This window comes from Pristiophorus japonicus, chromosome 3, assembly GCF_044704955.1.
Source record: "Pristiophorus japonicus isolate sPriJap1 chromosome 3, sPriJap1.hap1, whole genome shotgun sequence".
Classification (NCBI taxonomy): domain Eukaryota; kingdom Metazoa; phylum Chordata; class Chondrichthyes; family Pristiophoridae; genus Pristiophorus; species Pristiophorus japonicus.
Genome location: NC_091979.1, coordinates 291,772,423 through 291,797,252, shown reverse-complemented (window position 1 = coordinate 291,797,252; position 24,830 = coordinate 291,772,423).

Below are 24,830 nucleotides of genomic sequence, written 5' to 3'. Positions count from 1 at the left end.
GCGCCCATTTGGAAAGAGAAGCTCCATGGGTGCAAAGCTTGTTAAAGTGGCAAAAACTTTACAGTCTTTTATTAAGTCAATGTTTACAGTGCATTTGTAGTACAATCCTACTGTTATTACAGATTTTTTTTGAAACCTTTTTCCTGACAGAACAATTAAAAAAATTTATTTCAGAAAAGTTGGGGACCCTATTTTGTTAAGCTCCTTTAGGTAAGTTTGTTTATAAGGCATCTGAAATGCAGCATTTTTCAAAGTTTAGGTGGTGAAAGATGAAATAAGTATGTCAAAGTGATTAGCAAGGCCCAGACCATAATTGCAGACCTTGGCACAGTGACTTGCCAATGACAGAAAATAACAACAGCAACAACTTGTATTTAGATAAAACAACCACCTCCGTATAACGTGTGCCAGTTGCAAAGCTTTGCCACATGCAAGCAAATTACAACATAGAGATGGCACTGCCGTCAACTGTTATGTTTATAGCTCATAGCCGGCTAGTTCAGCAATATTATCTAATGTGCTGTTTACAGAACACACTGATGCATCCATTAGCATGTCTTACAGTTTCATCTCCTATCTTACTGATTAACATGATACAGCTACCCAATTGCCCAATGTTTTCTCCCTGTTGCACTTGCCAAATTACAAGATGGCTGCCATCGACCCAACTTGAGGCTGATCCTGGGTGTCTGTAATGTCTTGATGTGTGAAACTTGCAGCTTGAAACTGTGTGCCCTGCAGAAGTATACTTATGCATGAAGTGCAATAAGGGAGATGGAAGGTTTTGTGAGGTGTGGATGGAAAAGGGGCATTTTGTGACAAGTAATCTTGCACCAACTACTTCATACATGCAAATCATTTTATGAGTCCACAATACCAGCAGTTAGAAAATCAAGGGCAGTACATGCCCAAATCTCAAGGTAAGGTAAGGCTCCCCAGTATCCGTGTTAACAGGCAAAACTACTCCCATGGTACTAATGAGGTAGCCTTGCCACGTTTCTTACATTATGTCGCCCTCTCCCACATCTATTCCTGGGTCCTGCAGGTACTATACCTAACAATCTTCCTGTCCACAGCCTACTGCCAGGCATATTATCCCACCATCTTGTGTGGAAAGTGTCCTCACTCACTTCATGCAGCAGCATATCAAACACATAGTGGAGAGAGGAGTTTCAAACAAATATATTAAACATTCATATATATTATCCCAGAGCATCATTTCAAGGTCTGTGCTTCTATCATTTTGAGAAACTGCATAAAACAAGAAATATCTTCACAGCCTCTTTATCTTCCTTCATCCCCCTTGCACTAATGGCAGTCTTTCTCATCACTGACCTTTAACATAGGCAAAATCATTCCATCGGAAAGATAGAGTGGTTTTGCCAATATAGGGGATATGTGTCATTGCTTTGCACAGGCCGCACACTTCTTTGTGAAGGTAAAAAGTCCCATTAGGTCCACAGAGCAGCTTCACCTATATTAACAAACATGGTGGAGTAGCCACATTCCATTGTATTTAAATGGCTGCAAATTAAGGATTTTGAGAGTAGGTAAGTAGATCAATAAACACTTGAAATAAGGGACCAATATGTCTAATCGAATTCAGTGAATTCTGTCTATTAATATTTTGGACAATTTTATACTTTGAGCACCACTGCAGAATGAAATTTTATGTCATTAGTGTAAATAATATTCGGTTTTGACTTATGCACAAAGCACCCTTTTAGTGTGGATGAAACCACTCGATATCAAATTTGCCACACAAAATACATTAGACCATTTTTATATTATGCATCTGGGTTGATAATCCGATGTTAAGTGCCTGTGATGCTGCAGTACTTCAGGTACGAAAATCAGGCGCAGAAGCTATACACTGGGGCAGCAATCATGCACAAACTGTACACAAGGCTTACCAAGACCCCAGATTCTACTAAGGTTAGGGGCCCTCCCATAATACAGCTGAAACACTTGAGCACTACTCCAGATGCTAAGCACCTGTTTGGAACAAATATTTCAATTAAGTCCATTAAAAAAATCAAAATGTTGCCCCTCCTTTACTATTCCCCAGGCATTGTTTTTTAAAAAAGAATCTCAATCCCTCCATCCTCATAAGGCGGGAGTCGAGAGAGGCAGCGGCCTATAAAAGGCTCAGCAGTCCGGGGAGCGTCGAGAGAGGCGGGAGTCGAGAGAGGCAGCGGCCTATAAAAGGCTCAGCAGTCCGGGGAGCGTCGAGAGAGGCGGGAGTCCAGAGAGGCAGCGGCCTATAAAAGGCTCAGCAGTCCGGGGAGCGTCGAGAGAGGCGGGAGTCGAGAGAGACAGCGGCCTATAAAAGGCTCAGCAGTCCGGGGAGCGTCGAGAGAGGCGGGAGTCCAGAGAGGCAGCGGCCTATAAAAGGCTCAGCAGTCCGGGGAGCGTCGAGAGAGGCGGGAGTCCAGAGAGGCAGCGGCCTATAAAAGGCTCAGCAGTCCGGGTACCGGTGCAGCTCCAGCTGGGAGAGAAGGCAAAAAAGAAGTAGAAAGAAATCAAAAGGTGACGTCACAGCCAACGTGGTAAGTGATTGGCTGCTGATTGGTGAGTAGTTTTTCTTTTTCTTTATTAGTCAGTAACTTTTAACATTGTTGTCGGCAATTTAAGTGTATCTAAGGGTTAAGTCATGGCAGGACAGCTCGGTCACGTGATATGCTCCTCCTGTACCATGTGGGAACACAGGGACAACACCAGTGTCCCTGACGACTACATGTGCGGGAAGTGTGTCCACCTCCGGCTACTGACGGTCCGCGTTGCGGAGTTGGAGCTGAAGGTGGATTCACTCTGGAGCATCCACGATGCTGAGAATGACGTGAGTATCACGTGTAGCGAGTTGGTCTTACTGCAGGAGAAGGGTCCACAGCCAGCGAGGGAATGGAAGACCAGCAGGAAGAGTAGTGCAAGGAAGGTAGTGCAGGGGTCCCCTGTGGTCATCCCCCTGCAAAACAGATACACCGCTTTGAGTACTGTTGAGGGGGATGACTCATCAGGGGAGGGCAGCAGCAGCCAAGTTCATGGCACCGTGGCTGGCTCTGTTGCACAGGAGGGCAGGAAAAAGAGTGGAAGAGCGATAGTGATAGGGGATTCAATTGTAAGGGGAATAGATAGGCGTTTCTGCGGCCGCAACCGAGACTCCAGGATGGCATGTTGCCTCCCTGGTGCAAGGGTCAAGGATGTCTCGGAGCGGGTGGAGGACATTCTAAAAAGGGAGGGAGAACAGCCAGTTGTCGTGGTGCACGTTGGTACCAATGACATAGGTAAAAAAAGGGATGAGTTCCTACGAAATGAATTTAAGGAGCTAGGAGCTAAATTAAAAAGTAGGACCTCAAAAGTAGTAATCTCGGGATTGCTACCAGTGCCACGTGCTAGTCAGAGTAGGAATCGCAGGATAGCTCAGATGAATACGTGGCTTGAGCAATGGTGCAGCAGGGAGGGATTCAAATTCCTGGGGCATTGGAACCGGTTCTGGGGGAGGTGGGACCAGTACAATCCGGACGGTCTGCACCTGGGCAGAATCGGAACCAATGTCCTCGGGGGAGTGTTTGCTAGTGCTGTTGGGGAGGAGTTAAACTAATATGGCAGGGGGATGGGAACCAATGCAGGGAGATAGAGGGAAACAAAAAGGAGGCAAAAACAAAAGACAGAAAGGAGATGAGGAAAAGTGGAGGGCAGAGAAACCCAAGGCAAAGAACAAAAAGGGCCATTGTACAGCAAAATTCTAAAAGGACAGAGGGTGTTAAAAAAACAAGCCTAAAGGCTTTGTGTCTTAATGCAAGGAGTATCTGCAATAAGGTGGATGAATTAACTGTGCAAATAGATGTTAACAAATATGATGTGATTGGGATTACGGAGACGTGGCTCCAGGATGAGCAGGGCTGGGAACTCAACATCCAGGGGTATTCAACATTCAGGAAGGATAGAATAAAAGGAAAAGGAGGTGGGGTAGCATTGCTGGTTAAGGAGGAGATTAAGGCAATAGTTAGGAAGGACATTAGCTTGGATGATGTGGAATCTATATGGGTAGAGCTGCAGAACACCAAAGGGCAAAAAACGTTAGTGGGAGTTGTGTACAGACCTCCAAACAGTAGTAGTGATGTTGGGGAGGGCATCAAACAGGAAATTAGGGGTGCGTGCAATAAAGGTGCAGCAGTTATAATGGGTGACTTTAATATGCACATAGATTGGGCTAACCAAACTGGAAGCAATACGGTGGAGGAGGATTTTCTGGAGTGCATAAGGGATGGTTTTTTAGACCAATATGTCGAGGAACCAACTAGGGGGGAGGCCATCTTAGACTGGGTGTTGTGTAATGAGAGAGGATTAATTAGCAATCTCGTTGTGCGAGGCCCCTTGGGGAAGAGTGACCATAATATGGTGGAATTCTGCATTAGGATGGAGAATGAAACAGTTAATTCAGAGACCATGGTCCAGAACTTAAAGAAGGCTAACTTTGAAGGTATGAGGCGTGAATTGGCTGAGATGGATTGGCGAATGATACTTAAGAGATTGACTGTGGATGGGCAATGGCAGACATTTAGAGACCGCGTGGATGAACTACAACAATTGTACATTCCTGTCTGGCATAGAAATAAAAAAGGGAAGGTGGCTCAACCGTGGCTATCAAGGGAAATCAGGGATAGTATTAAAGCCAAGGAAGTGGCATACAAATTGGCCAGAAATAGCAGCGAACCTGGGGACTGGGAGAAATTTAGAACTCAGCAGAGGAGGACAAAGGGTTTGATTAGGGCAGGGAAAATGGAGTATGAGAAGAAGCTTGCAGGGAACATTAAGACGGATTGCAAAAGTTTCTATAGATATGTAAAGAGAAAAAGGTTAGTAAAGACAAACGTAGGTCCCCTGCAGTCAGAATCAGGGGAAGTCATAACGGGGAACAAAGAAATGGCGGACCAATTGAACAAGTACTTTGGTTCGGTATTCACGAAGGAGGACACGAACAACCTTCCGGTTATAAAAGGGGTCGGGGGGTCTAGTAAGGAGGAGGAACTGAGGGAAATCCTTATTAGCCGGGAAATTGTGTTGGGGAAATTGATGGGATTGAAGGCCGATAAATCCCCAGGGTCTGATGGACTGCATCCCAGAGTACTTAAGGAGGTGGCCTTGGAAATAGTGGATGCGTTGACAGTCATTTTCCAACATTCCATTGACTCTGGATCAGTTCCTATGGAGTGGAGGGTAGCCAATGTAACCCCACTTTTTAAAAAAGGAGGGAGAGAGAAAACAGGGAATTATAGACCGGTCAGCCTGACATCGGTAGTGGGTAAAATGATGGAATCAATTATTAAGGATGTCATAGCAGTGCATTTGGAAAGAGGTGACATGATAGGTCCAAGTCAGCATGGATTTGTGAAAGGGAAATCATGCTTGACAAATCTTCTGGAATTTTTTGAGGATGTTTCCAGTAGAGTGGATAAGGGAGAACCAGTTGATGTGGTATATTTGGACTTTCAGAAGGCGTTCGACAAGGTCCCACACAAGAGATTGATGTGCAAAGTTAGAGCACATGGGATTGGGGGTAGTGTACTGACATGGATTGAGAACTGGTTGTCAGACAGGAAGCAAAGAGTAGGAGTAAATGGGTACTTTTCAGAATGGCAGGCAGTGACTAGTGGGGTACCGCAAGGTTCTCTGCTGGGGCCCCAGCTGTTTACACTGTACATTAATGATTTAGATGAGGGGATTAAATGTAGTATCTCCAAATTTGCGGATGACACTAAGTTGGGTGGCAGTGTGAGCTGCGAGGAGGATGCTGTGAGGCTGCAGAGCGACTTGGATAGGTTAGGTGAGTGGGCAAATGCATGGCAGATGAAGTATAATGTGGATAAATGTGAGGTTATCCACTTTGGTGGTAAAAACAGAGAGACAGACTATTATCTGAATGGTGACAGATTAGGAAAAGGGGAGGTGCAAAGAGACCTGGGTGTCATGGTACATCAGTCATTGAAGGTTGGCATGCAGGTGCAGCAGGCGGTTAAGAAAGCAAATGGCATGTTGGCCTTCATAGCAAGGGGATTTGAGTACAGGGGCAGGGAGGTGTTGCTACAGTTGTACAGGGCATTGGTGAGGCCACACCTGGAGTATTGTGTACAGTTTTGGTCTCCTAACCTGAGGAAGGACATTCTTGCTATTGAGGGAGTGCAGCGAAGGTTCACCAGACTGATTCCCGGGATGGCGGGACTGACCTATCAAGAAAGACTGGATCAACTGGGCTTGTATTCACTGGAGTTCAGAAGAATGAGAGGGGACCTCATAGAAACATATAAAATTCTGACGGGGTTAGACAGGTTAGATGCAGGAAGAATGTTCCCAATGTTGGGGAAGTCCAGAACCAGGGGTCACAGTCTAAGGATAAGGGGTAAGCCATTTAGGACCGAGATGCGGAGGAACTTCTTCACCCAGAGAGTGGTGAACCTGTGGAATTCTCTACCACAGAAAGTTGTTGAGGCCAATTCACTAAATATATTCAAAAAGGAGTTAGATGAGGTCCTTACTGCTAGGGGGATCAAGGGGTATGGCGAGAAAGCAGGAATGGGGTACTGAAGTTGAATGTTCAGCCATGAACTCATTGAATGGCGGTGCAGGCTAGAAGGGCCGAATGGCCTACTCCTGCACCTATTTTCTATGTTTCTATGTTTCTATGTTACTACTACTTCATCTCTAACCTTTTTTTGCTCCTGCAGGTCCTTGAACATGGTCCATTTCTGCCCCACTCAAGTCACCAATGATATGTATGACTGTATCCACAGTCTGCGATCCCTCCTTGCCCATTCTATGCCTTTCACCACACTCAATCACTCCATCCACCTCTACTACGTCTTCTATGCAGTCCATCTCCAAGGCATAGCCTTATAATGGTCTATTCCTGCCTGTTCTAGTTTAGTCAGTACATGGCTGATCTTTTACCTCACTCCACCTTCCCTCACTATCCCTATATCCCTTAATTCCCTTAGTTCACAAAATATTATTGACCTCTGTCTTGAATATACTCAAGCCTGAGCATCCATAGCTCTCTGGGGGAGAGAATTCCAAAAATTCACCACTCTTTGGGCCCAAGTTTCGGGCCGCGCCTAGAACGGCGCAGCCCCGATCTGGACGCCCGTTTTTCGCGCCACAAAGTGTGCCTAAAAAAACTTACTGATTCTCCGGCTCCCTGCTGGTCCTCTGGAGTCGGGCGCGGCACAGCACGAGCTGTTGGGGGCGGAGCCAGATCCCTGCGCAGAAAACAGTGCCGGAATCTCTGCACATGCGCGCTACAGTGGGCGCGCATGTGCAGTAGCTCCAGGCGCCCAAAACTGTGTGGGAGGGGCCCGAAGCACACAGCCCTGAGCCCTGGCCGAATGGCCTCACTGGGGCTCCTCCCACGCCCAGCTCCTGCTTCCTCCCGACACCGACCCAACTCCCGCTTCCCCCGCCCCTCCCACCGCCTCCGGACCGGACCCGACCCCGACCCCGACACCGACCCAACTCCCGCTCCCCCCCCTCCCCCCCCGCCCCCGGACCAGACCCGACCAACATTTACTTTAGTCACTCTTTTCCATTTTATATATCTGTAAAAGCTTTTGCTATCTGTTTTTATGTTTTGCGAAAGGACTGGACCTGACCCGCGCTCACCCCCACACTACCCGAACCAACCCAACCTCCTTCCTCTCCCGCCCGACCCGACCCGTGCTCCCGACCGCCCCCCACCCCGTACCGGACCCGACCCGACCCAACCCGACCTCCCTCCGCCCTCCTGACCCGACCCGTGCTCCCGACCCCGGACCCCGGACCCGACCCGACCCTACGCCACCTACCTGTAAATCTGATGCTGGGGACGGGCCCTGTCCAAAGTCTTGGGCCCGGCCGGGCCCAGCCCATTCAGCCTCCCTCCCCTTCTCCTTCCCCCCCTTTCTCCTTTCCCCCCTTCTCCTTTCCCCTCCCCTTCTCCTTTCCCCCCCCTTCTCCTTTCTCCCCCCTTCTCCTTTCTCCCCCCCTTCTCCTTTCCTTCCCCCCCTCTCCTTCCCCTTCTCCCCCCTTCTCTTTCCCCTCTTCTCTTTCCCCTTCTCCTCCTCCCCCCTTCCCCTTTTCCTCCCCCCTTCCCCTTCACCTCTTTCCCCCATTCCCCTTCTCCTCCCCCTTCCCCTTCTCCTCCTTCCCCCTTTCCCCTTCTTCCCCCCCTTCTCTCCGCACCTCCCCTTCCCTCCCCCTTCTTCTTCCCCCCCATTTCTCCTTTCCCCCGCTTCTCCTTTCCCCTCCCCCTTCTCCTTTCCCCCTTCTCCTTTCTCCCCCCTTCTCCTTTCTCCCCCCTTCTCCTTTCCTTCCCCCCCTCTCCTACCCCTTCTCCCCCCTTCTCTTTCCCCTCTTCTCTTTCCCCTTCTCCTCCTCCCCCCTTCCCCTTTTCCTCCCCCCTTCCCCTTCACCTCTTCCCCCGCCTTCCCCTTCTCCTCCCCCCTTCCCCTTCTCCTCCTTCCCCCCTTCCCCTTCTTTCCCCCCCTTCTCTCCGCCCCTCCCCTTCCCTCCCCCTTCTCCCCATTCCTCCCCCTTCCCTCCCTCCCCTCCCCCTGCCCCCCCTCTCTCCCTCTACCCCCCTCCTCCCCCTCCCCTCACTGTCAGAAACACAGACACTGACAGACAGAGAGTGAGAGACACACACACAGACAGACAGAAAGATAGAGACACTGACAGAGACACACTGGGGGGTGGGGGGGGGCATCCCAGCACGCTGTTGGAGGGCTCCCGATGCTGCAGTCGGTAAGTAGAAAATGTTTTATTTATTGATTTTTTAAGAAAATTATTTCTTAGTAATTTTTTTTGATTGATTTATTAGTTGATTTATTGATGTTTTTATCATTTATTATTGATGATGGCTCTTTATTTGTAAAACTGAAGTGTTTAATGTTTGTAAACTTCCCTTTAAACCCCTCCCCCCATTCCCTACGCCTGATTTGTAACCTATGCCTGATTTTCTAAAATGTAGACAAGGTTTTTTTCGAGCGTACAAAAATCTTCACTTACTCCATTCTAAGTTAGTTTGGAGTAAGTTTTCACTGACGAAACTTTGAAAACAGGCGTAAGTGGCCGGACACGCCCCCTTTTGGAAAAAAAATTCTGTTCCAAAGTGAAACTGTTCTAACTGACTAGAACTGGAGCAAACTAAATGACGAGAATTTGAATTTCTAAGATACTCCGTTCTACACCAGTTGCTCCAAAATATCAGGAGCAACTGAGGCCGAAACTTGGGCCCATAGAGTGAAAAAATTTCTCCTCATCTCAATCCTAAATAGCTGACCCCTTATTCTGAGACTGTGACCCCGTGTTCTTCGATTCCCCAGCCAGGGAAAACATTTTTTCAGCATTAACCCTGTCAAGCTCCTTAAGAATTTTATATGATTCAATTAGATCACCTCTCATTCTTCTAAACTCGAGGGAATATAGGCCTAGTTTACTCAATCTCTCCTCATAGGGTAATCTCCTCATCCCAGGAAGCAGTCTAGTGAACTTCAATTACACTTCCTCTAAAACAAGTATGTCTTTCCTTTGCTAGGGAGACTAGAACTGTATACAGTACACAGTAAATGTATCTTCTACTTCCAGCTCAGTGTCCTCCAATCCATTTATAAGATACCTTGGAATGTCTCATTAAGTGAAGATTGCTATATAAATGCAGGATGTTGATGTATTAGATGATTGATTAGATGACCTGGACTCATTCTATTTGAAGCACAACACTGACCATTTGAATAAGCCAGATCTGCATCTGGGCATACAAGCTTAATTTCTATACTGATTCTCATCATATTATGACAAGATTTTTTTTCATCTTTAAGTAATGTGCAAAAGCAATTAAGTTGACCTGCAGTCAGAATGTTTCTAACTATCAGTACTCACAGTTAATACCTGTTGAATTTATTGGTAAAGCTAATGTAAAATCACTGAAGAAACAGTTGTGTCCTTTGTAAAAGAATGATATCAAATGCTGAAGTATGTAAAACTATAAATTGGCTTCATCAATATTTCTCAGAACTGTGTCATATCAAGAATAAAAGAAAGACTTGCTGTTATATCTTTCTTTCATGACCTCAGGACGTCCCAAAGCGCTTTACAGCCAATGAAGTACCTTTGAACTCTAGTCATCGTTGCAAGGTAGGAAACGCAGCAACCAATTTGTTTATAGCCAGCTCCCTCAAACAGCAATTTTTGGCTTTTTGCAATTTCGCCCGTTTTCGGGCGCAAATCACGGCAAAATCAAAATTTTAGTGCCGGGTTAGCGTTAGCCAAATGAAAGTTCACGATGAGCGTTAGTGCTATCTCTGGCGTTGCACCACACAATTTGTGCGTCAGAGCTGAAAGTTCCGCCGCCAAAAAATGTGTCCGCTCTACACATGTGCGAGTTTTTTTTTCTTCCCACGCTTCTGATTGCTGTCCGAGCGCAAATGCTAATGCAGGGCACAGCCACGCGCATGCGCAGTACACCAAGGGCTGAATCAGCCATTTTATAATTCGATCTTGATCATGGAGGAGGAGGATAGCAGACAGCGTGCCAGATGATTTACTCAAGAGGCTAATGTAGGTCCTTTACAGAGAAAAGGGGGAGAATTTGTAATGGGGAACAAGGAAATGGCAGAACAATTAAATAAATACTTCGGTTCTGTCTTCATGGAAGAGGACACAAATAACGTCCCAGAAATTCTCGGGAACCAAGGGTCTAGTGACCAAGAAGAATTAAAGGAAGTGATTATTAGTAAGAAAATAGTACTGGAGAAACTAATGGGACTGAAAGCCGATAAATCCCCAGGGCCTGATGATCTGCATCCCAGAGTATTAAAAGAGGTAGCCATGGAAATTGTAGATGCATTGGTTGTCATCTTCCAAAATTCTACAGATTATGGACCAGTTCCTGCAGATTGGAGGGTGGAAAATATAACCCCACGAATTAAAAAAGGAGGGAGGGAGAAAACAGGGAACCATAGACCAGTTAGCCTAACATCAGTAGTGGGAAAAATGCTGGAGTCTATTATAAAGGATGTGATAACGGCACACTTAGATAATATCAACGGGATTAAACAAAGTGAACATGGATTTATGAAAGGAAAATCATGTTTCACAAACCTACTGGACTTTTTTGAGGATGTAACTGATAGAATGGATAAGGGAGAACCACTGGATGTAGTATATTTGGATTTTCAGAAGGCCTTTGATAAAGTCCCACATAAGAGGTTAGTGTGCAAAATGAAAGCACATTGGATTGGGAGTAATGTATTGGCATGGAGTGAAAATTGATTAACTGACAAGAAACAGAGAGTAGGAATAAACAGGTCTTTTTCGGGGTGGTGGGCAGTGACTAGTGGGGTACCAGAGGGATCAGTGCTTGGCCCCCAGCTATTCACTATATATATAAATGATTTGGATGCGGGAACCAAATGTAATATTTTCAAGTTTGCTGACAACACAAAACTAGGTGGGATTGTGAGTTGTGAGGAGGATGTAAAGATGCTGCAAGGCGATTTAGATAGGTTGAATGAGTGGGTAAACGCATGGCAGATGCAGTATAACGTGGATAAATGTGAAGTTATCCACTTTGGTAGGAAAAACATAAGGACAAAGTATTATTTAAATGGTGATTGTCATGTTTGTAACCTTCACATAACTGTAACCAATATGTAACAACACTGTACACTGTATACAACTATGAAATACACACCTTGACCACAGGGGTGAACTTGTGGTCAGCCAGGTACTTAAAGGGAGGTTCCACGCAGGCTCAGCACTCCTTGGTCTGGGGAATAAAGATGCAGGTCATGAGTGACCTTATCTGCAGTATATGCCTCGTGTGAATATATTCTAGAGTTGATAACTCTACATCTGGCGACGAGAAACGAGAATCACTGAACCACAAGGATGGCCACCGGTAGCACAGAGGAACGTTACTGTGTGGGTGAGGACTGGGACGATTTTGTGGAGCGACTCCAGCGGACCTTTGTCACAAAGGACTGGCTGGGAGTGGAAGTGGCTGACAAGCGGAGGGCGCATCTACTGACAAGCTGCGGGACAAAAACGTACCCGCTGATGAAAGACGTGCTTGCACCTCTCAAGCCAGCCAACAAGTCCTTCGAAGAGCTCAGCCAGCTGATCAGCAAACATCTGAAACCGGCAAGCAGCATACACATGGCCCAGCACCGGTTCTACACACACCGGCGTTGGGAAGGGCAAAACATCTCGGACTTCGTTGCAGACCTGAGGCGCTTGGCCAACTTCTGTAAGTTCACAGATGCCTGCAGGGGGGAGATGTTAAGGGATTTTTTCATTGAAGGCATTAGTCATGCCGGTATTTTCAGGAAGCTTATTGAGGACAAGGACTTGACTTTGGAAAGGGCAACTTTGATAGCTCAGAACTTCTTGGCGGGGGAAGAGGAGACCAAGATAATTTACGCAAGCAGCCCTGGTTTTAACGTTGCAATGAACCAGGGAGTTAATGTTGTAAAAGTGATACAGAACCCTGCAGGCAGGCAAGGGCAATTTGACACCGCCCAGGCAGGCAGGCAAGGGCAATTCGACACCACCCAGGCAGCAACAGGTTCTAGGGTGGGACAGCAACAGAGACAAAGGCAGGAGGATCGGCAGTTCATGCCATCAAGAGGAACAATGCGTCCCGTGATGGGACAATTGACACCCACCACCAGAGTGCTTAGAAATAACCAAGGGGACAATAAGAGAGGAATGCCTGGTAATAGCCCCTTTGTGAACAACAATCTCAGCCAATGCTGGAGATGCGGGGGTAGACATACAGCTAAAAGCTGCAAGTTCCAGCAGTTCACCTGCAGGAATTGTAATGCCAGAGGACATTTGGCTAGAATGTGCAAAAAGGCTGCAGCGAGGCTAATCTATAAAACAGAGGAATCAAACGAGGGGTCTGCAATGCAGGATGATGCCTGGGGCCAAGCCATGAATGCTGAGGTTCAGAGAGTTCATGTGGCTGACGTCCGCAGCTCATACACTAAAACGCCACCCATGATGATGAAAGTTTTATTGAATGGCATCCCGGTGCACAAGGAGCTGGATATGGGAGCCAGCCAGTCCCTCATGAGCGTCCAACAATTTGAGAGACTACGGCCACACAGAGCTAGCAGGCCCAAAATGGAACGCATTGACACGCAGCTATGCATGTACGCCAAAGAAATCATCCCAGTGCTGGGCAGTGCAAACCTGGTGGTAACACACAATGGATCACAGAAACGCCTGCCACTCTGGATTGTTCCGGGAAATGGCCCCGCGCTTTTGGGAAGGAGCTGGCTAGCCGAGATGAACTGGAAATGGGGAGATGTGCACGCCATTTCGTCTGTGGAGCAAAGTTCATGCTCGCAGGTCCTACAAAAATTCGGATCACTGTTTCAACCCGTTGTCGGAACGTTCAAGGGCACCAAAGTAGTGATACGCATCACTCCGGACGCCAGACCAGTGCACTACAAAGCCAGAGCGGTGCTGTATGTGATGTGTGAGAAAATTGAGAGCAAATTGGACAGGCTGCTCAGAGAGGGCATAATTTCACCCGTTGAATTCAGTGACTGGGCAAGTCCCATCATTCCTGTCCTTAAAGCGGATGGCTCGGTCAGGATCTGCGGCGACTACAAAGCCACCATCAACCGAGTGTCGCTGCAGGACCAATACCCGCTCCCGAGAGCGGAGGACCTTTTTGCCACATTGGTAGGTGGCAAGCTGTTCACTAAGTTAGACCTCACTTTGGCCTACATGACTCAGGAACTGGCTGAAGCGTCTAAGCTTCTGACGACCATCACGACGCACAAGGAACTATTCATCTACAACAGGTGTCCGTTTGGCATTCATTCAGCGGCCGCAATCTTCCAGAGGAACATGGAAAGCTTGCTCAAATCCATTTCCGGCACAATCGTATTCCAAGACGACATCCTAATAACGGGTCGAGACACCGAGGAACACCTCCACAACCTGGAGGAACTGCTACACCGACTGGACCGGGTAGGCCTGCGGCTGAAAAAGGCCAAGTGTGTGTTTTTGGCCCCAGAGCTCGAGTTTTTGGGCAGGAGGGTTGCTGCAGACGGGATCTGGCCTACCGAATCCAAAACGGAGGCGATCCGTTGTGCGCCCTGGCCCGGCAACACATCGGAGTTGCGATCGTTCCTGGGACTTTTGAACTATTTTGGGAACTTCCTGCCTAACTTAAGCACGTTGTTGGAGCCGTTACATGTGTTCCTCCGTAAGGGTTGTGACTGATTCTGGGAGGACTGTCAACAGGGCACGGAACCTGCTTTGTTCTAACAAACTGTTGACTTTGTATGACCCCTGTAAAAAACTAGTTTTAACATGCGATGCATCATCATACGGGGTTGGGTGTGTGTTGCAGCAGGGAAATGACGATGGCCGACTACAACCGATGGCTTATGCCTCCAGGTCGCCCTCCCAGGCAGAGCGTGGGTACGGCATGGTCAAAAAGGAAGCACTCGCTTGCGTTTATGGTGTGAAAAAGATGCACCAGTATCTTTTCGGCAGACCGTTCGAGTTAGAAATGGATCACAAGCCGTTAACATCCCTGTTGTCCGACAGCAAGGCTGACAATGCCAATGCGTCAGCTTGCATACAGCGATGGGCTCTCACGCTGGCTGCATATGACTACACCATACGGCACCGGCCAGACACTGAAAATTGCACTGACGCGCTCAGCAGGATTCTGCTGGCCAACACCAAGGGGGCAGCGGAGCAAAGCGCTGAGATGGTCATGGCCGTTGAGGTTTTTGACACCGCAGGCTCCCCCACCACAGCCCGCCAGATCAAACTCTGGACCAACAGAGACCCCCTACTATCCATGATAAAGAAATGTGTCCTGACTGGGGATTTGGCGGCCGCACACAGAGCGTGGCCCGAGGAGGTCAGACCGTTTCAGAGACGGATAGATGAGCTCTCCATCCAAGCTGACTGCCTACTATGGGGCAGCTGGGTGGTCATGCCCCAAAAAGGAAGGGAAGCATTCATCAGGGAACTCCACAGCGAGCACCCAGGCATCGTGCTAATGAAGGCCATTGCCCGGTCACATGTATGGTGGCCGGGGATTGACTCAGACCTAGAACACTGGGTTCGCAGGTGCACGACGTGTGCCCAGCTGGGAAATGCCCCCAGGGAGGCCCCGCTCAGCCCGTGGCCCTGGCCCACTAGGCCATGTCATGCAGCCACGTGGACTATGCGGGGCCGTTCATGGGAAAAATGTTCTTGATTATAGTCGATGCATACTCGAAATGGATCGAGTGCATCATATTAAACTCGTGCATGACATCCATCACCGTGGAGAGTCTGCGCACGGTTTTCGCAACCCACGGCTTGCCAGGCATTCTGGTCAGCGAAACTGGCCCGTGTTTCACCAGCCATGAATTCCAGGAGTTTATGTCGGGTAATGGCATTAAAAACTTCCAGACGGCACCGTTCAAGCCGGCTTCCAATGGCCAGGCGGAACGTGCGGTCCAAGTCATAAAACAAGGCATGCTCCGTATCCAGGGACCCTCTCTTCAGTACTGCCTATCGCGCCTCCTGCTGGCCTATAGGTCCTGCCCGCACTCGCTCATGGGAATCCCGCCAGCAGAACTCCTCATGAAACGCACGCTCAAAACGCGGCTGTCCCTCATTCACCCAAGTCTGGTAGACATTGTTGAGGGCAAGCGGCAGTCCCAAACCGAGTGCCATGATCGAAACTCAAGGGGGAGGTGTATAGAAATGGATGACCCGGTATTTGTGCTTAACCATGCACTAGGACCCAAGTGGCTTGAGGGCACCGTAATTGGTAAAGAGGGAAATAGGTCATACTGGTCAGACTAAACAATGGGCAGATATGCCGCAAACATCTGGACCAGGTAAAGATAAGGTTCAGCATGGACACTGAGGAACCTGAAATAGACCATGGGATGTCAACCACACCACTGCCAGTGAACGAGCAACAAGGACAGTCAAACAGCATGCACAGTCCCTGCGGCCAGCCCGGACAGGCCGGAACCAACTCAGGCGACAGAGACGCAGACCACGGCTCAACTACCAGAGCCACAACTGCGGCGCTCCACGAGAGAGCGTCGACCACTTGAAAGACTCAATCTTTGACCCAAAGACATTGGGGGGAGGTGATGTCATGTTTGTAACCTTCACATAACTGTAACCAATATATAACAACACTGTACACTGTATACAACTATGAAATACACACCTTGACCACAGGGGGTGAACTTGTGGGGGACACTCCTTACCTGGTCAGCCAGGTACTTAAAGGGAGGTTCCACGCAGGCTCAGCACTCCTTGGTCCGGGGAATAAAGGTGCAGGTCATGAGTGACCTTGTCCGCAGTATAAGCCTCGTGTGAATATGTTCTAGAGTTGAGAACTCTACAGTGATAGCTTGGGAAGTGTCAATGTACAGAGGGACCTGGGTGTCCTTGTACACCAGTCATTGAAAGCAAACATGCAGGTGCAGCAAGCAGTTAGGAAGGCAAATGGTATGTTGGCCTTCATTGCAAGAGGATTTGAGTATAGGAGCAAGGATGTCTTACTACAGTCATACACGGTCTTGGTGAGACCGCACCTGGAGTATTGTGTGCAGTTTTGGTCTCCTTAGCTAAGAAAGGATATACTTGCCATAGAGGGAGTGCAGCAAAGGTTCATCAGATTGATTCCATGGATGGCAGGACTGTCATATAAGGAGAGATTACATAAGAACATAAGAAATAGGAACAGGAGTAGGCCATGCGGCCCCTTGAGCCTGCTCCGCCATTCAATAAGATCATGTCTGATCTGATCATAGACTCAGCTCCACTCCACTGGTTGGCAGATAGGAAGCAAAGAGTAGGAGTAAATGGTTACTTTTCAGAATGGCAGGCAGTGACTAGTGGGGTACCGCAAGGTTCTGTGCTGGGGCCCCAGCTGTTTACATTGTACATTAATGATTTAGACGAGGGGATTAAATTAGTATCTCCAAATTTGCGGATGACACTAAGTTGGGTGGCAGTGTGAGCTGCGAGGAGGATGCTATGAGGCTGCAGAGTGACTTGGATAGGTTAGGTGAGTGGGCAAATGCATGGCAGGTGAAGTATAATGTGGATAAATGTGAGGCTATCCACTTTTGTGGTAAAAACAGAGAGACAGACTATTATCTGAATGATGACAGATTAGGAAAAGGGGAGGTGCAATGAGACCTGGGTGTCATGGTGCATCAGTCATTGAAGGTTGGCATGCAGGTACAGCAGGCGGTTAAGAAAGCAAATGGCATGTTGGCCTTCATAGCGAGGGGATTTGAGTACAGGGGCAGGGAGGTGTTACTACAGTTGTACAGGGCTTTGGTGAGGCCACACCTGGAGTATTATGTACAGTTTTGGTCTCCTAACTTGAGGAAGAACATTCTTGCTATTGAGAGAGTGCAGACTGATTCCCAGGATGGCGGGACTGACATATCAAGAAAGACTGGATCAACTGGGCTTGCATTCACTGGAGTTCAGAAGAATGAGAGGGGATCTCACAGAAACGTTTAAAATTCTGATGGGTTTAGACAGGTTAGATGCAGGAAGAATGTTCCCAATGTTGGGGAAGTCCAGAACCAGGGGTCACAGTCTAAGGATAAGGGGTAAGCCATTTAGGACCGAGATGAGGAGAAACTTCTTCACCCAGAGAGTGGTGAACCTGTGGAATTCTCTACCACAGGAAGTTGTTGAGGCCAATTCACTAAATATATTCAAAAAGGAGTTAGATGTAGTCCTTATTACTAGGGGGAATCAAGGGGTATGGCGAGAAAGCAGGAATGAGGTACTGAAGTTGCATGTTCAGCCATGAACTCATTGAACGGTGGTGCAGGCTTGAAGGGCCGAATGGCCTACTCCTGCACCTATTTTCTATGTTTCTATGTTTCTATGTTTCCCTGCCCACTCCCCATAACCCCTTATCCCCTTATCATTTAAGAAACTGTCTATTTCTGTCTTAACTTTATTCAATGTCCCAGCTTCCACAGCTCTCTGAGGCAGCGAATTCCACAGATTTACAACCCTGAGAGAAGAAATTTCTCCTCATCTCTGTTTTAAATCGGCGGCCCCTTATTCTAAGATCATGCCCTCTAGTTCTAGTCTCCCCCTTCAGTGGAAACATCCTCACTGCATCCATCTTGTCAAGCCCCCTCATAATCTTATACATTTCGATAAGATCACCTCTCATTCTTCTGAATTCCAATGAGTAAAGGCCCAAACTACTCAACCTTTCCTCATATGTCAACCCCCTCATCCCCGGAATCAACCGAGTGAACCTTCTCTGAACTGCTTCCAAAGCAAGTATATCCTTTCATAAATATGGAAACCAAAACTGCACGCAGTATTCCAGGTGTGGCCAAACCAGTACCTTGTATAGCTATAGCAAGACTTCCCTGCGTTTATACTCCATCTCCTTTGCAATAAAGGCCAAGATACCATTGGCCTTCTTGATCACTTGCTATACCTGCATACTATCCTTTTGTGTTTCATGCACAAGTACCCCCAGGTCCCGCTGTGCTGCACACTTTGCAATCTTTCTCCATTTAAATAATAACTTGCTGTTTGACTTTTTTCTGCCAAAGTGCATGACCTCACATTTTCCGACATTATACTCCATCTGCCAAATTTTTGCCCACTCACTTAGCATGTCTATGTCCTTTTGCAAATGTTTTTTTGGTCCTCCTAACACATTGCTTTTCCTCCCATCTTTGTATCGTCATCGTTATCGATTGGGTCGACTAGGCCTGTATTCACTAGAGTTTAGGAGAATGAGAGAGGATCTAATTGAAACGTATGAAATTCTGACTGGGTTGGATAGACTGGAAGCGGGGAGGATGTTTCCCCTGGCTGGGAAGTCTAGAACAAGGAGTCACAGTCTCAGGATACGGGGTAGGAAATTTAGGACCGAGATGAGGAGAAATTTTTTCACTCAGAGGGTGGTGAACCTGTGGAATTCTCTACAACAGAAGGCTGTGGAGGTCAAGTCACTGAATATATTTAAGAGGGAGATAGATAGATTTCTAGAAACAAAACACATCAAGGAGTATGGGGAAAAAACAGGAATATAGTGTTCAGATAGAGGATCAACCATGATCATATTGAATGGCGGTGCAGACTCGAAAGGCCGAATGGCCTAATACTGCTCCTATTTTCTATGTTTCTATGTTTCTATGAAATCGCTGAGGAGGTCTCGACCTCAGACATTGTGGTCAGGAGTGGCACACAGTGCCAAAAAAAGTTGAATGATCTTTCGAGGGTCGTTAGAGTGAATATAATTTTTATTGATGCACTCCTTTATTACTGCAATTATAAATCTGACACACTATTTGTTCTTATGCTGATGCTATCTCTCAGAACTCTGTGGGCTGCCTCCTAAAATGCATGACATATAGGTAGGCTTAGTTTGGCACCCTATTTGCCATGAATGATCTTTACACTTTATTAAGATTGCTTTCTGAGATCTCACAAGATGTTTCCGCACTTCGATGTCCCCTGATGAACCACGTGCAACTTTCAAGGCCATTAAATAGAGGAATCTATTACATTCAGACAGTATGGTATAAGTGCTTTGGTGGCTATCTGTATGTGGCACAAGAGCAGATGGAACCATTCCCATTTTCATCTTTGCAGGGAAAGAATTCCCATAACCGCCACGAACAGCTGCGGGCAGGCGGCGGTCCGCCTCAGAGCCTGCCACTAACTGACCTCGAGGAGCGAGTGGCGGGCCTCTTTGGCATCCTAGGTCAGGGAATTACCACTAGGGGTGCTGACCCCCGCTTGGATACTGAGGATAAGTCCTGCACACTCACTGGGCTGGGTTGGGGCAATGTGATGCAATGTCTGTGGACTAGGGTTGGAGTAATGTGATGCATGTCTGTGGACTAGGGTTGGAGTAATGTGATGCAGTGTCCGTGGACTAGGGTTGGAGTAATGTGATGCAGTGTCTGTGGACTAGGGTTGGGGTACTATGATGCAGTGTCTGTGGACTAGGATTGGGGTAATGTGATGCAGTGTCTGTGGACTAGGGTTGGAGTAATGTGATGCAGTGTCTGTGGACAAGGATTGGGGTAATGTGATGCAGTGTCTGTGGACTAGGGTTAGGGTAATGTGATGCAGTGTCTGTGGACTAGGATTGGGGTAATGTGATGCAGTGTCTGTGGACTAGGATTGGGGTAATGTGATGCAGTGTCTGTGGACTAGAGTTGGAGTAATGTGATGCAGTGTCTGTGGACTAGGATTGGGGTAATGTGATGCAGTGTCTGTGGACTAGGGTTGGGGTAATGTGATGCAGTGTCTGAAGACTAGGGTTGGGGTACTATGATGCAGTGTCTGTGGACTAGGATTGGGGTAATGTGATGCAGTGTCTGTGGACTAGGGTTGGGGTACTATGATGCAGTGTCTGTGGACTAGGATTGGGGTAATGTGATGCAGTGTCTGTGGACTAGGGTTGGGGTAATGTGATGCAGTGTCTGTGGACTAGGGTTGGGGTAATGTGATGCAGTGTCTGTGGACTAGGGTTGGGGTAATGTGATGCAATGTCTGTGGACTAGGGTTGGGGTAATGTGATGCAATGTCTGTGGACTAGGGTTGGGGTAATGTGATGCAATGTCTGTGGACTAGGGTTGGGGTACTATGATGCAGTGTCTGTGGACTAGGGTTGGGATAATGTGATGCAATGTCTGTGGACTAGGGTTGGGGTACTATGATGCCGTGTCTGTGGACTCGGGTTGGGGTACTATGATGCCGTGTCTGTGGACTAGGGTTGGGGTACTATGATGCAGTGTCTGTGGACTAGGGTTGGGGTAATATGATGCAATGTCTGTGGACTAGGGTTGGGGTACTATGATGCCGTGTCTGTGTATTCGGGTTGAGGTACTATGATGCCGTGTCTGTGGACTAGGGTTGGGGTACTATGATGCAGTGTCTGTGGACTAGGGTTAGGGTAATGTGATGCAATGTCTGTGGACTAGGGTTGGGGTGATGTGATGCAATGTCTGTGGACTAGGGTTGGAGTACTATGATGCAGTGTCTGTGGACTAGGGTTGGGGTAATGTGATGCAATGTCTGTGGACTAGGGTTGGAGTACTATGATGCAGTGTCTGTGGACTAGGGTTGGGGTAATGTGATGCAATGTCTGTGGACTAGGGTTGGGGTACTATGATGCCGTGTCTGTGGACTCGGGTTGGGGTACTATGATGCAGTGTCTGTGGACTAGGGTTGGGGTACTATGATGCAGTGTCTGTGGACTAGGGTTGGGGTAATGTGATGCAATGTCTGTGGACTATGGTTGGGGTACTATGATGCCGTGTCTGTGTACTCGGGTTGGGGTACTATGATGCCGTGTCTGTGGACTAGGGTTGGGGTAATGTGATGCAGTGTCTGTGGACTCGGGTTGGAGCAATGTGATGCAGTGTCTGTGGACTAGGGTTAGGGTAATGTGATGCAATGTCTGTGGACTAGGGTTGGGGTGATGTGATGCAATGTCTGTGGACTAGGGTTGGGGTGATGTGATGCAATGTCTGTGGACTAGGGTTGGGGTAATGTGATGCAATGTCTGTGGACTAGGGTTGGGGTGATGTGATGCAATGTCTGTGGACTAGGGTTGTGGTAATGTGATGCAATGTCTGTGGACTAGGGTTGGGGTGATGTGATGCAATGTCTGTGGACTAGGGTTGGGGTACTGTGATGCAGTGTCTGTGGACTAGGGTTGGGGTAATGTGATGTAGTGTCTGTGGACTAGGGTTGGAGTAATGTGATGCCGTGTCTGTGTACTCGGGTTGGGGTACTATGATGCCGTGTCTGTGGACTAGGGTTGGGGTAATGTGATGCAGTGTCTGTGGACTCGGGTTGGAGCAATGTGATGCAGTGTCTGTGGACTAGGGTTGGGGTAATGTGATGCAATGTCTGTGGACTAGGGTTGGGGTAATGTGATGCAATGTCTGTGGACTAGGGTTGGGGTAATGTGATGCAATGTCTGTGGACTAGGGTTGGGGTGATGTGATGCAATGTCTGTGGACTAGGGTTGTGGTAATGTGATGCAATGTCTGTGGACTAGGGTTGGGGTGATGTGATGCAATGTCTGTGGACTAGGGTTGTGGTAATGTGATGCAATGTCTGTGGACTAGGGTTGGAGTAATGTGATGCAGTGTCTGTGGACTAGGGTTGGGGTAATGTGATGTAGTGTCTGTGGACTAGGATTGGGGTACAAGATGCAGTGTCTGTGGACTAGGGTTGGGGTACAAGATGCAGTGTCTGTGGACTAGGGTTGGGGTACTATGATGCAGTGTCTGTGGACTAGGGTTGGGGTAATGTGATGCAATGTCTGTGGACTAGGGTTGGGGTACTATGATGCCGTGTCTGTGGACTCGGGTTGGGGTACTATGATGCCGTGTCTGTGGACTAGGGTTGGGGTAATGTGATGCAGTGTCTGTGGACTAGGGTTGGAGTAATGTGATGCAGTGTCTCTGGACTAGGGTTGGAGTAATGTGATGCAGTGTCTCTGGACTAGGGTTGGAGTAATGTGATGCAAGATCTGTGGACTAGGTTTGGGGTAATGTGATGCAATGTCTGTGGACTAGGGTTGGGGTACTATGATGCAGGGTCTGTGGACTAGGGTTGGGGTAATGTGATGCAATGTCTGTGGACTAGGGTTGGGGTAATGTGATGCCGTGTCTGTGGACTAGAATTGGGGTACTATGATGCAGTGTCTGTGGACTAGGGTTGGGGTAATGTGATGCAATGTCTGTGGACTAGGGTTGGGGTACTATGATGCAGGGTCTGTGGACTAGGGTTGGGGTAATGTGATGCAATGTCTGTGGACTAGAATTGGGGTACTATGATGCAGTGTCTGTGGACTAGGGTTGGGGTACTATGATGCAGTGTCTGTGGATTAGGGTTGGGGTACTATGATGCAGTGTCTGTGGACTCAGGTTGAGGTAATGTGATGCAGTGTTTCTGGACTAGGGTTGGGGTAATGTGATGCAGTGTTTGTGGACTAGGGTTGGGGTACTATGATGCAGTGTTTCTGGACTAGGATTGGGGTAATGTGATGCAGTGTCTGTGGACTAGGATTGGGGTAATGTGATGCAGTGTCTGTGGACTAGGGTTGGGGTAATGTGATGCAGTGTCTGTGGACTAGGGTTGGGGTACTATGATGCAGTGTCTGTGGACTAGGGTTGGGGTACTATGATGCAGGGTCTGTGGACTAGGATTGGGGTAATGTGATGCAGGGTCTGTGGACTAGGGTAGGGGCAATGTGATGTAATGTCTCTGGACTAGGGTTGGGGTAATGTGATGCAGTGTCTGTGGACTAGGGTTGGGGTACTATGATGCAGGGTCTGTGGACTAGGATTGGGGTAATGTGATGCAGGGTCTGTGGACTAGGGTTGGGGTACTATGATGCAGTGTCTGTGGACTAGGGTTGGGGTACTATGATGCAGGGTCTGTGGACTAGGATTGGGGTAATGTGATGCAGGGTCTGTGGACTAGTGTTGGGGCAATGTGATGTAGTGTCGCTGGACTAGGGTTGGGGTAATGTGATGCAGTGTCTGTGGACTAGGGTTGGGGTACTATGATGCAGGGTCTGTGGACTAGGGTTGGGGCAATGTGATGCAGGGTCTGTGGACTCGGAATGGGGTAATGTGATGCAGTGTCTGTGGACTAGGGTTGGGGCAATGTGATGCAGTGTCTGTGGACTAGGGTTGGGGGACTATGATGCAGGGTCTGTGGACTAGGGTTGGGGTACTATGATGCAGGGTCTGTGGACTAGGATTGGGGTACTATGATGCAGGGTCTGTGGACTAGGAATGGGGTACTATGATGCTGGGTCTGTGGACTAGGGTTGGGGTACTATGATGCAGGGTCTGTGGACTAGGATTGGGGTAATGTGATGCAGTGTCTGTGGACTAGGGTTGGGGCAATGTGATGCAGTGTCTGTGGACTAGGAATGGGGACTATGATGCAGGGTCTGTGGACTCGGGTTGGGGTACTATGATGCAGGGTCTGTGGACTAGGATTGGGGTACTATGATGCAGGGTCTGTGGACTAGGGTTGGGGTACTATGATGCCGTGTCTGTGGACTAGGGTTGGGGTACTATGATGCAGGGTCTGTGGGCTAGGAATGGGGTACTATGATGCAGGGTCTGTGTACTAGGGTTGGGGTACTATGATGCAGTGTCTGTGGACTCGGGTTGGGGTAATGTGATGCAGTGTCTGTGGACTAGATATAATGGAGTTGCGGCAGTCCTTTAAATGAGCCTGTGCTATGTGACCTTCCTCAGGTCACTCTGCCCCCTCCCCTGCTGCTAACCACACGTCTGTTGCTTTCTTTTTCCAGATGACGAGTCAGAGCCGCATCATTCCTCAGATCAACCCTCCATGTCAAGCCATCATGTGGAGGAGGAGGAAGAGGAAGAGGATGAATTCAGAGATTAGCCGACTCTGGAGCAGATGCTATCTACCCCTCATTTGCCCCGGCAAACACCTCATCTGAGGATGATGTAACTTTCTCGGGGTTTGCCACCTCCGAGGCTCCTGGAACTAGTGGCGTGCAGCAACGCAGTTCTGGGGTCGAATCCCGTATGCCGTCTCTCCGGAGGGTGAGACAGACAGGCAGACGCAAAACTGGACATGGTGGGATTGTCCAGGGAGAGCATCCACCTCACCCATCAGCTCCTTGATGTCTTGGGTAGGATTCCCAGGGCCATCGAGAATCTCACTGCGACCCTTCCGGAAGTAGGGTCGCAGATTGTCGGTGCGAGCCATGAAACCTGCGAGGCCATCAGTGCCCATGT